The 19,286-nt window shown below is 40.2% G+C and overlaps 1 long non-coding RNA gene across 2 annotated transcripts in view; it reads left to right on the top strand.

Moving 5' to 3' along the window:
• Positions 1–19,286, top strand: part of LOC147655659 (uncharacterized) — a 101,903-nt gene that overhangs the window by 34,049 nt on the left and 48,568 nt on the right. Inside the window, exon 1 of one of the 2 annotated variants that reach the window (XR_015289637.1) lies at positions 5,967–6,037. The exons of the other annotated variant lie outside the window; for it this stretch is intronic. This is a non-coding gene — a long non-coding RNA (uncharacterized LOC147655659). Of the gene's footprint in view, positions 1–5,966; positions 6,038–19,286 lie in introns of those variants that run through there. 2 annotated transcript variants of the gene reach the window in all.

The following is a 19,286-nucleotide window of genomic DNA, read 5'->3' as shown; positions in this document are numbered from 1 at the left end:
CAATCCTGTGGAGAGGAGTTAAAGAAGGGTTGATGTGTACTGGCTGTGAATTTTGTAATTGAGGAAGAAAGCATTAGATAAATCAGTAACAATAATATAAATGTAGGAAAAATTTTCTGGGAAAACAAAAGGAGCACTGAGGGAAGGGTGATAGTGAGGAGGATTTTGGAAACACGATGGAGAAGTGCAGACTTAAGTCTCAGGACTGGCTGTGAGTCCCGTTGCTTGGTGTACTCAGGAGCCCTCTGTCACTGCAGTCAGCACATCCTTCCCCCTTACTTTCCCACTTAGTAATGTAGGGACAGAACTGTTCCTTTTTTTCTGCAGGGCAGTGAAGCAGTTCAGATGAAGAATGTTATGTAAGTGTCATGTATAATCACTAATATATTATTACTAGACAAGGAGACAGGTCAGACCAAAGAGGAAAAAAAAAAAAAAAAGCCTGGTCTGCCCGCTAGCATCCTTGAAAAATGTCATTTGAGTTATACAGAACTTGGGAGCTGTGCCAGAAAATAACCTGCACACTGGTTCCCATGTGGTTTGCCCTGGAGAGTATGGCCAGGTGTCACACAGGAGGAAGGGGAGGCCAAGTACTTACAGTGGGGTGGGATGTTCCCTGCCTCAGGCTATCCAAGACTTGAGGTGCTCCACCATGGCCTCTGTTTCCTGTTGCAGCAGAAACTTTCAGGGTTTGTAAGAATCCCAGTACCAGTCACTGAAGAATTTGCCTTGGATGGTTCTGAGCTTGTGTCCCATGCTGTCCCCTTAAGTTCTGGTTGTGCAGCTGTGGGTCAGGAGCTGTAACACTGAGGGAGATCATGCAATGCAGCCTCCAGTGAAACCATGACTCCCCACTTGCCCATCTGGCTTATACCAGGAGAACTGCAAACTCCAGAAACCAGGGCTGTGAAAAAGTGATTGCTCAGCAGTTTCTCCTCTCTCCTCCCTCTTTATTCTTATGATAAACATTTTGACTGACTACCACTTTGCCAAGGTGGTAAGTTTGGCACCTTGACTTCCCTGAGGCCCGTAACAGACTCTCATCCTTTGTGGACCCAGTACTGTAATGCCCTGTTTCCTACCTCAAGCCAGAGGAAGGAGGGGAAGTTTCAAAGGCAAATTGTGCCTGCAGAGCAGTATACATTACCTTTTGCGCTGTGGTTTTGTACGGTGCTAGGTAATAGTCGCTGCAGCACATGTCAGTGTGTCAAGGAAGGGGAAGGAATGATCACAGACCAGCCTTTTAGAGGCAATCAGTGTTTGCTAGCTGGGCTGCAGCACTTCAGGTGTGTTGGGAAAGTACCTCAGCAGGAAACATGTGCCGTGTGGTGCTGGATTCCTCTCTGCAAAAAAAGATGTGTAAACTGATACCAATGTGTTGGTGCACCTTGTCAGTCAGGGAGAGCAAACCAGAGCGTGAGGGCATAAAAAGATTTTATGTGCATTTTACGTTCCAGCAAAACCCAATACAGGCTATAATTTTCCCCTTGTCATTGCGCCCCTTAGGCAGCAAACACACTTTGCTCAAGTATCTGGATTTATCTATCTGTCACTGTGATTTCTCGTACACCAGTTCATGAGGGGCATTCTTTTCCAAAGTCTCTAGCTACCGGTAGACCAAGGATGCTGAATAAACTTGGATTTGATAATTAGCTGACTGGATGAGGCAATGCCCAGTGATTTTCCTTCTCATCATCAAGAGATGGAACATCCTGATTCCATCCTCAGAGTTATCCTGTGCACATTGCAATACACGGGGCTCAACAGAGCTTTACCTTGCTTGGCCTGTCCCTTTCCCCAGCCCATTCCTAAGGCAGAGCTGTGACCTGGCTGCTCAGTAGCACTGCCAAGAAAAAACAGGGGGTTAAAGCAGTGTGCCAAACATTGGTCCAATACCAAAATTTAATGTTTCCATCAGGTAGCTTAAATCAACCCAGTCTTCTTGGTATGTACCCATACCTGATAGGACTAACTGCATTGTGTTGAGACATACCTGAGTTGCCCTCAGAACCAGTCTCAGTAGAAGTAACAGGCCTTGTAGGGTAGCGGAAAATTCAGGTTTGCTCAGCAGCCGAGCCAGGTGAACGTCTCAGCACGGCCAAGGAGCTGCCTCTTCACCCCTTCCTTCTTTTCTTTCCTTTACTCGTTCTGCTGAGGTCCTGTGTCCTCCCTATGCTGTGTCATCTACCTCAATTCTCAAGTAACTTCCCTAGTAAGTTGAAAAGTATTCCTTCCTCCTTCTCTTCCCTTACTTTATTTATTTATTTTTAAATTTGCCTGGGTTAGTTTAGCATGCTCTCTCAGCATGGGGAGCAGTGAAAAGGATCATACAGAATCCTTTGCTGGGAGCAAAGGCTGAGGAGGGAGCCTGTATCTTCCCAGCTGTTAGATCAGCACAGGCACGGTAGCTACAATCCCTGTGCAGGCTGGCCAGGATCCCCACAGAGATGCCCAGGCAAGAAATACACAATGAAACCTCTGCTGCACTGGCTCCAAATCCTTACAGTTCAGTTCAGTTCCCAGCTCAGGCTTCCCTGAAAAACAACCTTGAAGCTGGGTTTAGCTGTGGAGCAGATAGGCTGGAGCATGGGGTTAGGTTTGCCAGCTTCACTTGTCTGGAAATTAGGTGTCTAATCTAAACATCCCATTTAGGCATGCTCTGCAGTCAGAGGAGTGTGTCTGACAGCTCATTAGTAGACAAACTTTGATGTCCAAAGTAGATAGGAAGAATCCCCCTCTGGAGTTACTTAACTCTCTGTTGACTATCCAGTTAACCATCTAACGTTCGTTTCTTGAGCAGCCAAAGTTAGACGGGATTAATCTCACCCTTAGAGAGGTGCAATTTCATCAGAATCAAAGCATTCTGCATCACACATTTGGTTGTAAAACTTGTCCTTAATATGCGCATTGTAACCGCCTCCATGAGCTGGAAATGCATGAGCATATTTACAGCCACTTCCATGCAGAATTGTGTCCCCAGAATGTGATTAAAGTAGCAAACAGAAGGCAACAAAAAATCCTCCTTCTGTTTACCTCATGGAGCTATAAATTATGTTAAAATTATGCTACGGGATTGTTGTTGTATTTGATTCAATTTGACTGGGTTGTAAATGATACAGTACGATACTGAAAAATACACGTTGTTTAATTCATCCTAGGCTCCTAAACGTATTATTTACTACTGAGACATAGAATTATTAGTTTTTAAATGTCTTTAGTCCCAAACAAAATATATTATTTTTCCTCTTTTTTTTTTTTTTTTTTTATTTAATTTTTTGTAAAAAAGCAGAAAGAAAACAGCTATGGTTCCCTCGCTCATACAAGCTTACATTAAACTTCAGAACTGAGAGGCTATTATAGATCTTGATTGCTTTTCAGAACTAAAGAAGTGTAAAGAAGTGTTAGTTATTTTTTTTCCCTGAGGACTCTAATTAATTATACAAATGTTAATGAAAACAGAAGAATAAGAAGAGTATGTGTGAGTACTGAGGCTTCCTATCCTTTTTCTTTGTGATTTTGAAACAGACTTCAATGAGTGAATGAATATTTCTTATTATTCCTTCATACTTTCATTTTTTTCTTCCTAGTGCCTTTAAGGTTGACATATTTTGTAGTCTATCACAGTGACATGTTAAAGTGTGAGATTTTCTAATGTATATCTGTGTGGCTGGAGTGTAAAATCGACGTGGGGATGAGGAGAGATGAAGAAAAGGGGAGAGTGGTGAAATTTTAGCTTGACTGAAGAACCTGAGCCATTTCTAAATTTAGTGTTGGGTTATGGGGGCGGGGGGTGGAGAGAGTTTAAGAAGGTGATGATCCTTTGTTATAATTCAGTTTAGAAAAGAATGTCATTGTACAAAAGATTTTTAAGCACAGCGATGTGAAGGCTTTATTTTATTATTGCCCTTATTACACTTTAAATATTACCCTTATTAAGACACTTTATTATTTAGTATTTATTATCTTAATACTTTTTACTTCAGTAATTTATTATTTACTCATCTATGATATAATTAAACTCATTTCATTGTTTAATATTATTAATATTATTTCAGTTTAAGGTCTCTTAGAAGCAAATGGTGAAATTTTAAGGTTAAAATCAACTACCTTTTAAGGACTTTAGTGGGATGTAATTAATAGCCTGCTGAAGGTACGCTGCCTTGTGATGATAGCTGTTTCATCGAGCAGTGAGAGCAGACCTAGCTGCCTTTAATCCGTATAACTCCTCTTAATGCCAACTCTAATGATCTTCAAAAGAAGGGCAAAAGAGAATGATAGACAGTGTGTCTTCGCATTAACTCTTCCCACTGCAGATCGGGACTCGTTTACAATGAGGCTGCTTTTCAAACGCAGTACTTACTCCCTCGCTCTCCCCAAACCTATTACTCTTTTAGCATCTCTGAGGGCAGAGGGGTTTGCCTTGGGGCCTTTGTTTGCATAACACATTCCCTGTGTGTTTATTAACACAGTGTTAAACTGTGTTCTCAGCATGAGCAGGCGCCCTCTCAGGCCGCCGCGGAGCTCTGGGCACGCTGGCAGCGGAGATAATCACTGGAACTGAGCTGACTTCTCCCTGGGAATGTGACTCCACTCACAGCAAGAGAGCAAATAGGAAATGACTCGGGGTGAGTCTCGCTAAGCCGGAAAAATGAATTAGACACGCTCCTCAACAGAATCTGAAAACATTACATACAGTGAAGAGAGAAAAGGTCAGAGCGAGAGGTTGCTTACCATTCTCACTTTGGAGTTGAAATACATTTAGGGATACATTATACCTCCTTATGATGCGAGGTTGGTGTCTTTCAATAGTGTTACCCAGAAAAAGAACCCATTCATTGAACAATCCCTTTGTTCTTTATATACAGCTCGAGTTTGGAGGAAAGTAGGTTGGGTCAGAGGTAAATCTCAACACTTCCCTGTGAAAAACTAAGGAGAAATAAATTTGGAAGTAAAATGGTGGAAATTGCTATGACCTTTGAGATGTCATCCTTTACAATACACAGTAAAAGTATTGGGCTGCTCAGGCTTACATTAAGTTTACAGGAACATAAATTGCCACAATTGAGCAGCCAGCTTTATGTTCTTAAATCACATCATTATTCTTTGGGATATTGGAAGGGAAGGTAGAAAATAGCAGATTTCTATCCATCTCAAGAAATAATAACAGTCTTACTGATTGCCTTCAGTATTTTGCTGCAGTATATTAGGTCATTTTTAACCCCCTTATTTTCAAGAAAATCTCTTGTAGAAAACATCTACTATTCAAGATAAATCATGACATTGACAATTTATTTGTCTGATAAGGTGAACCTAGTACACCAGTTTGTTTTTGTCTCAGTTGTAACACAGAAAGGCACAGACAGCGGTGGTAAACCTAGACAAGCCCGTAGAGCTATGGAATTATGTCAGTTTAAACCAGCTGAGGATCTGATCAAAACAATTCAGTGTCATAAAACTAAAGGTAGCAATTGGTTTAAAAGAAAAGTGAGGAAAACTTTAAAAAGACAAAAGAAAAACAGAAGTAGGAGACAAAATGAAAGAATAAAAATTTTAGCAATGTTAGAGAGCTCCTGTAGAGCCTGTAACAACCTTGCCTTTTGAACATAGTTACCGATTTAAAATAGACCAGCCCCAGGATCATGTGAAGGAATGGTCATTTCCAATTAATTTTTAATGCCATGATACTGCAAATGAATGATTACGAACATTATTCATTTTGGAGGGGAGGGGGGCACTGAGAAGCAAATAAAGAAAAAGGAAGCTTTGTACAATTTGTACGAATAAAAGTCTTCAGACTATGCCTGCTAGTTTACCATAAAACCAAATTAAAAGTACCAAAACCAAGTACTGCTAGACATTCCTCATTTATGAGGTTTTTGCATCCCTTGGGCATTGGATTTAAGTAGGGACTAAGTGGTACCAGCTGGCTTTCATACCCAAGTGCTTGTGGATAGTCAATCTTTAATGAGCCAGAGAGCAGAAAGGCTCCTCCTGAGAAGTGGAGGCTTGGGTTTGTGTTCCTTGTGCGCTACTTGCCGTGAGTAACTTGTTTTCCTCACCTTATTTGGTGGGATGCATTTGCTAATTCAGTAAGAGAAAGCAAGTGCAAGATGCTAATAAATAATGTGTCATAGGTAGGGAAAGATAATCCAAACAATAGAAACTGTAGAAGGAAAGCATATGTTCCCTCAGGGAGAATTTATTGAAAGCAGAGGTGTAACAATAAGAAGCTACATTCACAAATCTCTAAAGGCAGCTTTGCACTGCTTCAGCAGTGCAGAGCATCTTAAATCCAGCTTAAATTTCCAGTGGAGTATGCTTTTGTGTAACTGACTCCTCTGGCTTCATAAGGCTTTCATAATGTATATGACAAGGGAGAGCTGTGGCCCAGGTGACCTGTTCCCTCATGATTCATGCAGATGCTTTTGAAGCCACCCTTTGAGTAACCTCGAGCCCAGTTCAGATGCAGCCCAGGAGTGCAGGCCAAAGATTGTTATTATTGTTCGTGTTTTCTTGATGAGAGAAAGGAGAGGAGTGAAACTCCAAATAATTCAGCCATGCATAAAAACAGGTTATGATACAAACCAAGTTATTTTCTGGTACTGGTTTTGCTTAGACTATGTGTCATTTCCTGAAAAATCATCTCTAAAGTATGGCTCAAAGCACACCAGTCAGACTGTCTACACAAATAAACTTCATGCTAGATAAAATCCTGAAGGTGTAGAGTTTCCCCTGTTTTCTGTTCGCACTGCTTATGAAGAATTTGTGCCCTGCGTATTTGCAGTTCCTAAATACTTTGTAGTCTTTAAGGTTTGTGTGCATGGCATCGGTGTGACACGACTTCAGCAGCACATAATGAATTGTGGCACTGGCTATGGATACAGGAGGTCAGCAGACATTAGAACTCTAATCAGACACATTAGAACCAGCAGAACACTTATGTGCTTTGAAGCAATGTGACACACTTCCTTGCTTTTGCATGTTGAGTGCCTTCAGCACCACTGATCTTTTAGGTGTATATAACCTGTACAAGGCACATGTAAGTAAAGCCCTTCTAATGGAATAAAAACCCACTAAGTGTATGCAGAAGTGATCTCCTCACAGGTAGCAGCAAGAAGCACATGGGCAAGTGTTGTGCCCTTTGACAGGCTCTCGTAGTTGGGATGCTTGCTGTCTAGAGCTTCTCCTCTGCTGCTTGTCCTCTGTCCTTTCTCAGCTGAGTGTGGATTTTGCATTTTTGCTGGAAGAGGACATAAAAAGGGGAAGGAATTGGTGCTGGGGAAGAATTCTCTTCCTATTTCTTAAATTTAGTCTTAAGAGGATTCAAAGCCTCATTTCCCAGGAGACTGACTTAGCTACAAAAATCAAAATTGTTTGACTTTGGGGAGCTATCTATTTCTTCTTTGGAAAATGCTTCATACTTGTGGAAGGGGGTGAGAGGGAAAGAGTGTGACTCCAGCTAATTGATTAGGTGTGGGTTGCAATTTCTCTCTGTTATGGCTAATATAATACACTGAAACATTTTCATGAGTAGGAACTGAATTCCTCATTTCTCTGCTCCTGGATGAGCCACTGTGTGAGGGGATCAGAGAAGAGGAAGAAAAAGACCATTCAGGACACCAATTTAAGATTTTAAATATACGTCTTGACTCACTCTTTCATAAGGCTAAGTGATTGGTTTACCACACAGAAGTTTGTGGTGAAGTAGAGGCTTAAACCCAGTTCTCCAAGGTCTAGTTTGACAGTTTAACTATTTTACTTGGCTTCCTATTTTCATGTATTTCCTTTGCTTTGTCTCAGCTGTTGATCTAAGTTACAAAGATAGGGCTTCTCTAAACAGTAGATGAACAGCATGTGTTACAGCTTTGTACTGCACTATGTTTCTTTACAGTAACAAAATCTTAGACTAAGAATCACTGATTTATTTTTTTTTGTAAACTAAATCAGACTGATAACACAAAAATGAGATTATTTCAAATCTGTGGTGCGACTAAACTAGATGTGATCAATTTTGGTTATCTTTACAGTCAGATGACTTTGCTAAAGACAAATTATAGCAATAGAAGAGTATGTAGGGTGTGTACTTCAACCCCAGTATTCACACAGACATCTCTTACAAGGGGGCAAGCTGCCTTGCACAGCTTCAGTAAAGGAGTGTTATGTTGTATGTATCAGTAGCAGTAATCATATTATCTCAGATGTTAAAGAGCTTGAAACATAAGAGGTGTATTTCTATGTAAAGAATAATTGTAGATAAATTGAGGTTAGAAAAATTAAAGTAATATTTTTATGACATACATTTGTGTTTGGAGTCTGCATACTGGAAGAAACTCAAAAGCTGCTACAAAGGGAAGGAATCCCTTTAATTTTTGTTTGTTTCCATTTCCAAGGTCAGGTAAAATGCTTTGTGGGGTTTTTTTTTGTTGTTTTTGTTTTTTGTTTCTTTGTTTTTTTAAATGAAGCTGAAATGAACAATGTTTGTTACTTGTTTAACAATAGCTGTATCTGCAGTGTGCCGTACCTGTGTATTGTTTCCCTGTGTATTGGTGCTACTTACCTGGATTTGCAGAGGTGGCAGAAACTGTTATATTTTGAGAACTGTAGCAAAAGGGCGAGGAAGAATTAGGGGGAGGAAGAGAGGGAAGGAGTTGCTTTTGTTTATTTTTTGGCTAAACTTCTGCTGTTGCACTGAATAATTTATATATGCCATTTCAGTATGAGAAGTAGCTGCAAAAAGCCTCATTTTGAGGGTTTGTGTGTTATCACAATAATTTCTATATTGACTCTATGTACCACTCAAACAAAATCGATGTGTACATACAATTTAAAATATTGATTAACCTTGTAACTATATCCTGGCAGCTGAGGTTCAGACTGGTGTGGATTATTTTTCCTCTATTACCACTAGCGGTAATGGTTCTGTAGATTAGCAGTTGACTCAAATATACCAAATCCAGAACTATCTACAGCTGTAAGTGACTAACTGAAATTGAACTCTGTAATATGTGTGACTATTTACACTGTCTTAGCTTCATTGCCTTTGTAACATTAATGGGTATTTTTAAAAAAAAATTAAATAGTAGAGCATTGCAACACACAAATCAGAAGACAGAAATGACCTCACTGAAAAGAATTTAGCAGATAAATTTGGGAAAAGAAGTTGTAGGGTTTTGTAAGTAACTTCATTCTTTAAAATTTTTCTTTTGGAGCCTTTTGCAATTACACTATTTTCAAAGTAATTTGTGTATGAAGCCTTGGCACCTAAAGGCCAGCTGCCAATATGGTCCTTCTAATTCAGGAATTCAGAATATTTCCTTCATCCAGTTCCTGAAGAACTTTCTGAAGGAAGCTGTTTCTTGTCTACAGCAGCACCTCTTCAGTGCTGTCAGGAATTACTTCTAATGCATGTTTTTTAGTCTGAGGTGTGGTGATCTCTAAAACTTGATTCATCATTGTTTACTCTGAAGAACAGTTGATACCACACTTTGATAGAGCACTTGCTACATTAGCTCTTCCTTTAAGGAATTATACTTGCCTGACAAGAACTTTGTTCTGGCTTGTGAAGAAGCACAGGAGAATGTGCCCATTTATTTTTTTAAATTCTGTTAATCATATGTTTAAAAAAACCTCCGGCCTTGCATAACGAAAGGAGAACCACAAAGTACAAAAAAAGAAATCAAAAACTCCATTGTGTGAGTACCTTGCTAAAAAGATAACTAATTAACACTAGGTATGTATGAATATAAAAGATTGGTATTATATGACACATGTTTTGAATTTCACTATCTCATTGTACAAAGTGATTTTCCTGGGTTTTCAGGCTTGACCTTAAACTGGGAACTTCAGTATTAAATGTAGAACTCAGCCTGTCAGTTATGTGCTCTGACATTGACCGTACTGAGAGAATCTGAATTCTCAAGTCCCAATTCATCTAACATTCATATTGATCATGTTCAAGTATTTGCTCAGCATAGAGTTTTCTGAAGTGTTCTTGAGGAGGAGAATTCAAGTGTGCTTACCTCAAGGTCTCCTGTACGTAAACTGGGAAGTTCTGCTAGAGACAAGGCTAAGAGAAAATCAGTCTGGTCCTGGGAAGTAATTGTCCCTGGTTCTTCCCTCTTAATATTTCAGTGTAGATACAGCCTTGGACCCCCAAAAGACACAGTCCTCAGAGCATTTCTGCACAAGGCTAAGATGAGATTTTTCTTTTTTGCCATTCTGTTTGAGGGGCATGGTTCAGGCAGTCTCTGTAAGAAGTGTTTTTCTAACTTGTTGCTTCCATACTGCAAATTTTTTGATGCTTTTTGTTATGCTTTCTCTAGACAACTGCCATGTGTCTAGCCATGTCTGGAGAATATCCTCTGTAAGGATGTCCTTTATCCTAGACACTTGTACATGTCCATTCTCAAAGCAACTTCATTCGTGTTTGACTGCCTGCCATTTATTTTTCAGATAGTGGAAATGTCATCCCCTTTTCCAGCAGCCTGGTTTACCTGTTTGTGGTTTTGACACTATTTATTGTCATGGCTTTTGGCTATGTGGGACTCTCCATGATGTACCTTTACAGGAAGGTCTTCTACCTTGGCACCAATGTCTTGTCACAGTGCAGCAGCCCAAACAGACACCTCTGCTGCCGTGGTACCCCAACTATTTGCTACCAGCCAAGAGTCAGCATGGAGAAAGACTTGGCCACTGTTCTTATTCAGCAGTATCTGGAGCCAACTGCAAAATCTGCCTTTTTCTTCCACAGTTTTTGAGACACGTTATGTGGGAATCCATAGACCAGCTTTCCACTTCTGATGGTTTTCCAAATGTGATGGGACACATCAGTAAACAGAGTATGTTGATTCCCATTTTCTGGCAATTTATTTTACACTTTTTTTGTGTGAATCACCTCCTTGGGCAGTATCCAAAATATCTGCCTCCTACTCAGTCCATTATTGGACTTGGAATTCTGGCTGGTTTGGTTTCCCTAGTCAGACCTATCATAATGGTCAGTGCCAACAACTTTCCCCCTGTAGCACTGGTTACACTGGAAAAGCCAAAAGCAGACCCTGAGTCCTGAAACGGAGTACTCAAGCTTGGAGTTCAGAAATAAAGGGAGCGGGTAAGGGAATGAAAAAAAACAGTGATAGGAACAAGAATGTCAGCACTGTGACCAGCAACAGCAAATGGTAACTTGCCAAGCAACAGCTGAACAGTTGTAACACCTGTGAATTCAGTCCAGCACATTCTGATAAAGTGTGTAGTTAACTTGAGCCCTATGTGGTGTGCCTGAAAAGGACTTCTGTGGCTTGGCCCCAGCTGATAGTTTAAGACCACAAGCAGTGTTTTGTTCCCACAGCTCCCCTGCAGTGGCAGGGAGTAAAATACTGGAAAAGCAGAAGGAAAACCCTCATGGGTAAAGACAAAACCAATTTAAGAAGCGTGTTTGTAAATACAAATGGAGAAGTGATCCGCTGGTGGTGAGAACAAGCAGTCGCTCTCCACCAGCAGATCGATACCTAGATGGTCTCCAAGCAATGGCAGCTTGGGAACACAGCTGAGCATTACCCTGTGTGGTATGGAATATGCCATTGGACAAACTGGATCAGATGTCTTGGCTGCATCACATCAAAACCTTTTGCCCACCTCAACCTAATTGCTGAGGAGGGCAGAGTGGGAAACAGGGAAGATCTTACTGCTGAGAAATCACATTTGAGTAATAACTAAAGCACTGATGTACTATCAGCATTGGTTGGGCCACAGATCAAAACCCGCATGCAGGTTGATAAGGGGAAGGTTAAGTCCATCCCAGCCAGACACAGTGCTTACTAGAAATGTCTTGTAGAATGAATGCTCTTTATTCTAATCTCTTGTTCATATCTCTTCTCAAAATACCATCACTTTTCTTTTGTTTTTCAAACTGTCAGAATGTTTGTGGTAAAACTAAATTCCTGTAGAGATGAACTTTTTCCTTTGTTGCAAGAAGCCGACAACAGATCTATGATAAATGTGAAAAAAAATTTAGATCAAGCCTATGCATTTATTGTATGATGTGGTTAGAAGTTCCAGCTGCAGACTGTGACTGTTGTGTGAGGTGCTGTACAAACATGGGATGAAAACACGTCTTCTGCCATGAGGGGGTCACCATTTCCATACCAGATTTGATGACAAAGCTGTCTGAATCCAAGCAAATAGTGAGACAACATTGGTGTGATAGGCAGTGATTTAGTCATCATTTATTTCACCTGCTGTTAATAGGCATTCCTCCAAAAGCAGGACAAGTTTAATGAGGGAGCAGGAACTTGTTCTCTGGATTTGTGCCAGAGCATGGATGGAGAACTCGCCTTTGCTCAGTGGTCAAGAGATGGCTTGATCCTGAAAACACTTGCAGAGAGCAGAGGAGCGATTCCTTTAAAAGACCTAAAGACATGATTTATTTCTTGTGTGTAACTAAGTGCACCTCAGCTTCTAAGCTTTTCTCTGAGCAAGTGAGAACATGGGCACTTGGCACCTTTCAGAAAGTCCTGAAATGTGGCAGAATCGTGATCCTTCCAAAACTTTGGAAGTCCATGATTGATGTAGTAGAAGTCTGAATTTCCCCTGTTGTCAAATTCTATTTCTAGCTTAGCAAAATAAAAATTCTTCTTTACTGAGGATATGCAAATTACATATACAGTCTACTTTATCTTTAGACACAATTTGCAAATTGGTGTATGGAGTTTTAAGTCCCCAGTGATCACTTTGGAAGCAAGTCTCCTAACAGAACATTGGAATGAAAACCAAAACCTTGTAGGGAGGGGCTTGTTTGTACTGATAAATGTTTACTTATTTTTCTGTAGAAGTATCTTTTGCCTTTAAATGGAAACACTTGGAATCCAAGAATGATTTTCAGAAGTAAAAGACTTTATTTTGAAATGCCATGTCAGCAGATTCAGTGCCTCCAAAATAAATAGTCGCAAGGTGCTTCTCTGCCTTGAATTCCTCTGATATTTCATCCTGTTTTTAATATATTTTTAAAACTGAGGTACAATAATAATCTCTCTGAATTACTGAAAATACTTACTGACAGCTAAAAAAGAAAGAGACCAGACAAACAAGTGGTTTTTGATGGGCTTTAAAAGCTTGGTCGTTCTTTCTCTTGTGAAATATGACATTCTCATAAAACCCTTTTTCCCTTTAATGCCAAAACAATACTCTTGTTAATAATGTAATGCAGCCACCTCTAGTCATGAGAGAAATGAGCTGGCCCAAGCAATATTGTACTTGAAGGACTTGTCCAAGCAAAGGTGCCTCTCACCTCCCCACACTAGAAGTAGCTGAAGAAAATAAACAAGATGATACCTTAGCATGATGCACAGATACTACATGGTTGATTTTTTATTTTTTTTTGTTTTATTTTTGTGGTTTTTTTTTTTTGGTCTTTTGTAGGTGAAGTAAAATAATTTAATTTGTAAAGTAGGATACCACACCTCGAATAATGCTATGTAGATGTTGGAAATGCTACTTTGATGGAAGCTATTTATTAGAAGGATTTTTGACATAGTGGGATTAGAAGTTCCTGCAGCAATAAGTATGTGATAAAGAAACCTACTATCTTGGTCTCATCCTTGTGTGTGAATCTAGACAGAAGGATGCTCTGAGATGCCTTTCCACCCTTTGTTTCTGTCCCCTTGTATTAGTGTGAGTGTTCCAGGCCACTTTTCACCATGTCAAAAGTAGTTGTTCCTCTTTTACACTTCACATTGAAAATGTGTGACTTGCTTTTAAGTGCTGCCTTAACCCCAGAGTGAACTATGGAGATGAGCCTGCAATGCTGAATTCAAAAGAATGAAGTTTGCAAAGGATCAGTTACTTCCCTTAGTCTGCTGTTAACCTTTTACAGCTAAAGGCGGGAATGAGGGTGCTGCGGGTGCTGCATAGCACTTGTACTTCACAAAATGCTAATAGAGGGCAAACAGACAGGAGGCCCTCTATGGCTGCACAAAGTTGTTGGACCAAATCTCTGCCCCCCCAGTTGACCTCAGCACTCAGTGCTGTCATGTGTCTTACCAGGTGTGTGGGAACAGGGTCCCTGTGCAACAAGAGAGGAGGCCAGCTCTGCAGCGGATCCAGCATCAGTTGCACAGATGTGAACTGAGGAGAGGTGGGTAGGGCTGGACACCACAGACACACCCAGTATTTATGAGGTCTTTTTAAAGCAAAGGTCTCACTTAAACATAATGATCTGTAGGACACTGGTTGTTTAAATGTATTTCTGTAGCTTGAAGGTGGCTGGTTTTGTTCTCATCTGCATATAGGGGTTTTCTGGCTGTTATTCCATAATTTTCACAAGTAAGTGCTGAACTAGCTTGCTGGAGATGCATTGACTGGACCCTTCAGCCCCTTACAGAACTAGCAATGAATGACCCAACAGGTTCATTACGTCAAGTTGTAAATTTCTATATACACTGCTTATCAATTTAACAGGTGCACAGTGTTCTGCTTTTGGAGACTGAAGAGGCAGGAGAAGCCTTGTTCAGCTTTGAAACTTCAGTTGCCGTAGGAGGAGATCCTCGATCCTTCCCACTGCTGGTTTATTGCCAGGGCCAGAAAGAGATACACTAAGTCTGGGGAGGAACTGCAGCTCAGCAGGAAAGCACCTGAAGAGTAGCACAAAGGAATTCCAGACACTAAAGCTTAATTGGAGGCCCAGCTCCATGCAAATGCACATATATGGGGAATAAATAAGAGGAATTAGAGATGTGCACATGCCAGCAGCCAGTGTCACAGGGATGAAAACCTGACATTTGACACTGTCCCACATGACATCTTAAACTGGAGAGACATGGATTTGATGTACAGCCACTCAGTGAATAATGAATTAGCTGCATGTTTACACTCAGTGAGTCAGAGTCAATGACTCAATGCTGAAGTGAAGACCAGGGGTGAGTGGTGTTCCTCAGAGGTAATTTTTGAGACCAGTGCTGTTTAACAATTGGCAACATCACGGGCAGTGAGAACAAGTACACCTTCAGCAAGTTTGCAAATGGTACCAAGCCCTGTGGTGCAGCTGACACTCTGGAGGGAAGGGATATCAATCATCCTAGAGGACCTGGATAGGCATGAGAATTGGGCCTGTGCAGATTCATGAGGCTCAACTAGGCTAAGTGCAAAGTCTTGGAAATGTATTGAAAACAGCCCTGAGGAGAAGTACTTGGGGTTGTTGAAGGAAAAACTTGACATGACCCAACAATGGGTGCTTGCATCCCAGGATGCCAGCCAGATCCTGGGCTGGATCAAAAGCAGTGTGGCCAGCAGGTCAACAGAGATGATTCTTCCCCTCTGCTGCACTCTTGTGAAACCCTGGTACCACATCCAGTTCTGGGGCCCCCAACATAAGAAGGAAATGAACCTGATGGGGTGAGCCCAGAGAAGGAACATGAAGAAGGCTGGAGGGGGACTTGTTGGTTTGACTTTTTGGTAGTGATATGACAAGGGGAAATGGCTTTAAACCAAAAGAAAGTAGGTTTCAATTAGATATTAGAAAGGAATTCTTCACTGTGGGGGCAGTGAGACACTGGAAGAGGTTTTTCAGAGAAGTTGTGAATGCGCCATCCCTGGAAGCACTCAAAACCAGATGGGATGGGGCTTTTGAGTAACCTGGTTTAGTGGAAGGTGTCCCTGCCCATGGCATCATAGAACCACAGAAGGGTTTGAGCTGAAAGGAACCTTAAAGATTACCCAGTTCCAGCCATTCTATGATTTTCTTGGGTTCAGTGGGAGCTGAAAGCTGAGTAGGTCCAGTGGGCAGGAGGATCAGCTAAGAGTTTCATTTGTGGGATGTGTTTAGGCTCAAACAAGAAGTGCCTGAGGTGCTGTGTGAGCTTAGAAGTTGAAGAGTGCCACAAGAACTGATATGAATAGAAGACAAGACAGAATACAAGTGCCCGTGAGAAATTTTCATAAAAGGAAGAAGCTTTGCTGCATGATCTTGTTCTTGAATATGAAGAGGGGAAATGGAAACCATATGAAGCAGATTAATGGGTGAAACACGTCTTTCATGTACTGATTAGGAAATGTGATGTTTTATGTGTTAGTCTGCTTGTGCACAGGTGTCTTTAAAGCTGTATGTTGCTGGGGAAAAGACTTCTCAACTGTGCCATTTCATAAGGAATCCTTATTATCTATTGGTGTAAATAATGCAATGGTCTGTGGTTTTAATCACAAATTTATGATAATTATGTTTTGCTAGTTATTCAGGGAAACAGATATAGGCCCTGTCATTTCATATTTCTTAATGCAGACCTAGCTGACATATAAGCAGTCCTGAAAATTGTTGGCCTATTGAATGAATTGGCAGAAATCCTCTTGCAGCTTCATGTCAGCACCTAACTCTCTGAGAGAACATTGAAAAATCTCAACATCAGGTACTGCATCTGCTAGCTTTTTTCCTGTAGTGTTTAGGGGGGCATTGAACCATTTTCATGGGAAAATCTGATTAGAAATGTGGTCACTTAATTAAGGAGTGAATGATCTTCTTTTTTATTGCTAACTTTTCTTTCTCCCTCTTTATTTTATTTTATTTTTTTAAAGGGATGACACTGCCTTCAGGCCCAATCTCCAGATTGTGTGAATTGGTCCACAACTGTCCATACTGCTGTGCTGGTTAATTTTTACCAGCAGAGACTTTAACTTCCCAAGCGCAAGAACACTGTGGGGGAAGGGAGAAATGTTTTGACTGATGTTTTGGGAGAATGGTTATGACTTGGTCCTGGATCATTGGATTCAGTGAGAGCTTTTTCTGACTTTAATCAGAACATGATCAGAAACCTTTCAACAGAATGTGAAGCTCTGAACAAGGGCATCCAGAAAATGTAGCTTTCACTCTCTGACTGAGTCTGTTGACACAACTGTCTGGAGAAGTAGGAAAAGTTATTCTGCAGCATTGCATACTGATATTAATAATATACTTTTCAAAAAAAAAGTCAGAGATATTTGAAAGTTCAGACCTTTTGCTTAGAAAATGAGGAAAAGGGAAATATAAATTTTTGTTTGCTGAGAAGGATCAGTTGCTGGTAGTTTTAATAAACTCGGAAGCCTGGAATTATGATTTGCCTATTAATATTTTTTTCTTTGGCAACCAAAGAATCCCATTGCATGGAGCACTGTACAAACACATATCGTGAAATATTTCTTTGCCCTGTACAGCTCACAGATTAAAAACCCAAACCCAGCCAAATAACCAAACACACATATACACACCTGACCTCCCAAACAAACAGAAACAAAACAAGCAACAAACCCATCCAGCTTAGAAAAACAGAAATCTAAATATACTTGGAATCTTTCTGCTTTTATAGTTGCTTGCACAGGATAAAATGAATTTGTGACACTTATGTCAGCACTTGGTTCAAATGCTTGGATTGTTAAAGAGCTGCAATCCTTTCAAGAGATGTATGGCTGGGGTTGATCTCATCCTGTTCCTTTGAGGGAGGAACAAATGGAGGTTTACGGAAGAGAAGGGTCAAAGTTCCTATTCACTGCGAGAAACAGAAATGTTTACTCATTTAAATAAAGGCAAAATATGGGTGGTCCAAGTTCCCCAGCTGGAAAACTTGAAGTAATTTTCTGCATACTTTTCTACAGTATTTTTTTTTGAAAAATTTCATGGTTCTTGATTATTAGATGTAGAGACTTTGGAATTAAAATATCAGTAGCTCTGTATTCATCACTGTGATTGTGGCACTGTATTAAGGTGTGAATATGTCCTCATGATTAAGGACTAGCCTCCTATGTTGCATTCTTAAAATGAGTGTTGCACCATGTGCTTTGTGAGAAGTAGGTTTTGAGCTTAAGACTTGACTATCAGTAGAATCACTTCAGAGACAATTGTTGTATTATTACTGTAATAACAGAGGCAAAACTGGGTAAAGAAAATGAGTGGGGACTTATTAATATATTAGTGAAGAGTAAGAAGAATCAAGCAGGGCCTTGACAGTATTGGTGGATGATATTATTAAATTTGTAATGAGAAGTCTTAGAAAACAAATCAGCTGATGTGGCCAAAGGCAGTCTCTGTAAAGTTTGAAAGCAGGGGAGGAAGCTTGGTGATTCTTGGAACAGCCAACATCCATGTAGAGTTAGGGGACTGGGAAAAGTTTTTTTTTAAATTAGAGAGGCCTGTAGGAAGGCCAGAAAATTCAGACAGATCAGGCAGGATTTAAATTACCAAAATATTGATTAAGATATTAATTATCCACAAATTAAGAAAGGGTTCATAGTGCAGGATTGCTTCCTGAAGCTGTTTGAGAGTTTGCACAGTCACACAGTCTTGGATTCAGCCCCAGGGAACTGAAACAACTCTGGCAGGTGAAGTGGAGAGGACCTGTGGAACACTGTGGCATCAGGCTGGGAAGGATGAGGAATACTTAGGGGAAAAGCACTGACGGTTGCTGATTTGGTATGGGTTTAGGTTTTGGTTTGGTTTTTTTTTAGGTTAGTAAAGGGTAATTTTGAGGAAATGTGCCTGAGGAATTTCTTCTGATTATGAAAATCTCCCATCTGTACAATTGAAAAATAAATGTGATTTCCTCAGAGAGGATGTAATTAAAATGTGTCCTGGTTAAGTCTACACAGGTTAAAGGCTGATGGGGGTAAAGTCAGAATGAAATTAACATAAAGTATTAAGCAGGTACTTTCTTAAGCTGCAGTATAATCAGTGTACTGAGGAGCAAAATAGGGTGAAACACAGAAATGAAAAAAAATACATAGAACAAAATTTCTTTTCAATTTATAAAAATAAGTTTTTCATGTTATTTCTCCTTTAGCCACTCACTTTTCTGTATCACACTGTCAGAGATAGGAACATTTTGTCTGTTAAACAGGACAAGTGAAGATCATTATAACAGAACACGTTAAGGGTATGTATGAGGATGAGTATTATAGGTTTTGCTGTGTAGTCAGTCAATGGATGTACTTATTTTTTTTCATGAAAACATTTTACTCTCTTTTCTGACTTATACAGTGGTCCAGAGTAAAGGTGTTTGAGGAGTGGGGTGAATTATAGAGAAACTGTCTTAGTTTTACCACCCACTAGCAATAATAACTGGCCAGGCTTGAAGCAAAGAAACAAACCATGTCCTTCCAGCAGATAAACTGTCCTACTGCTTAAGGAGAATACAAGGAGTTCCTATTCACAACAGCTCCTGCAGCAAAGAAGTTACATTCTCAGGCACAAGGGAACAGTCATCTTATTAGAGGCATTTATTTAGGGGAAGAGAAAAAAAATCATCACTTTTATTCCCCTTTATATTCATAGTGCA

This window comes from Cyanistes caeruleus, chromosome 1 (assembly GCF_971803275.1).
Source record: "Cyanistes caeruleus chromosome 1, bCyaCae1.hap1.1, whole genome shotgun sequence".
NCBI classification, from domain to species: Eukaryota; Metazoa; Chordata; class Aves; order Passeriformes; family Paridae; genus Cyanistes; species Cyanistes caeruleus.
Note: the sequence above shows the minus strand (reverse complement) of the source record. Positions and strands in the feature narration are given on the sequence as shown.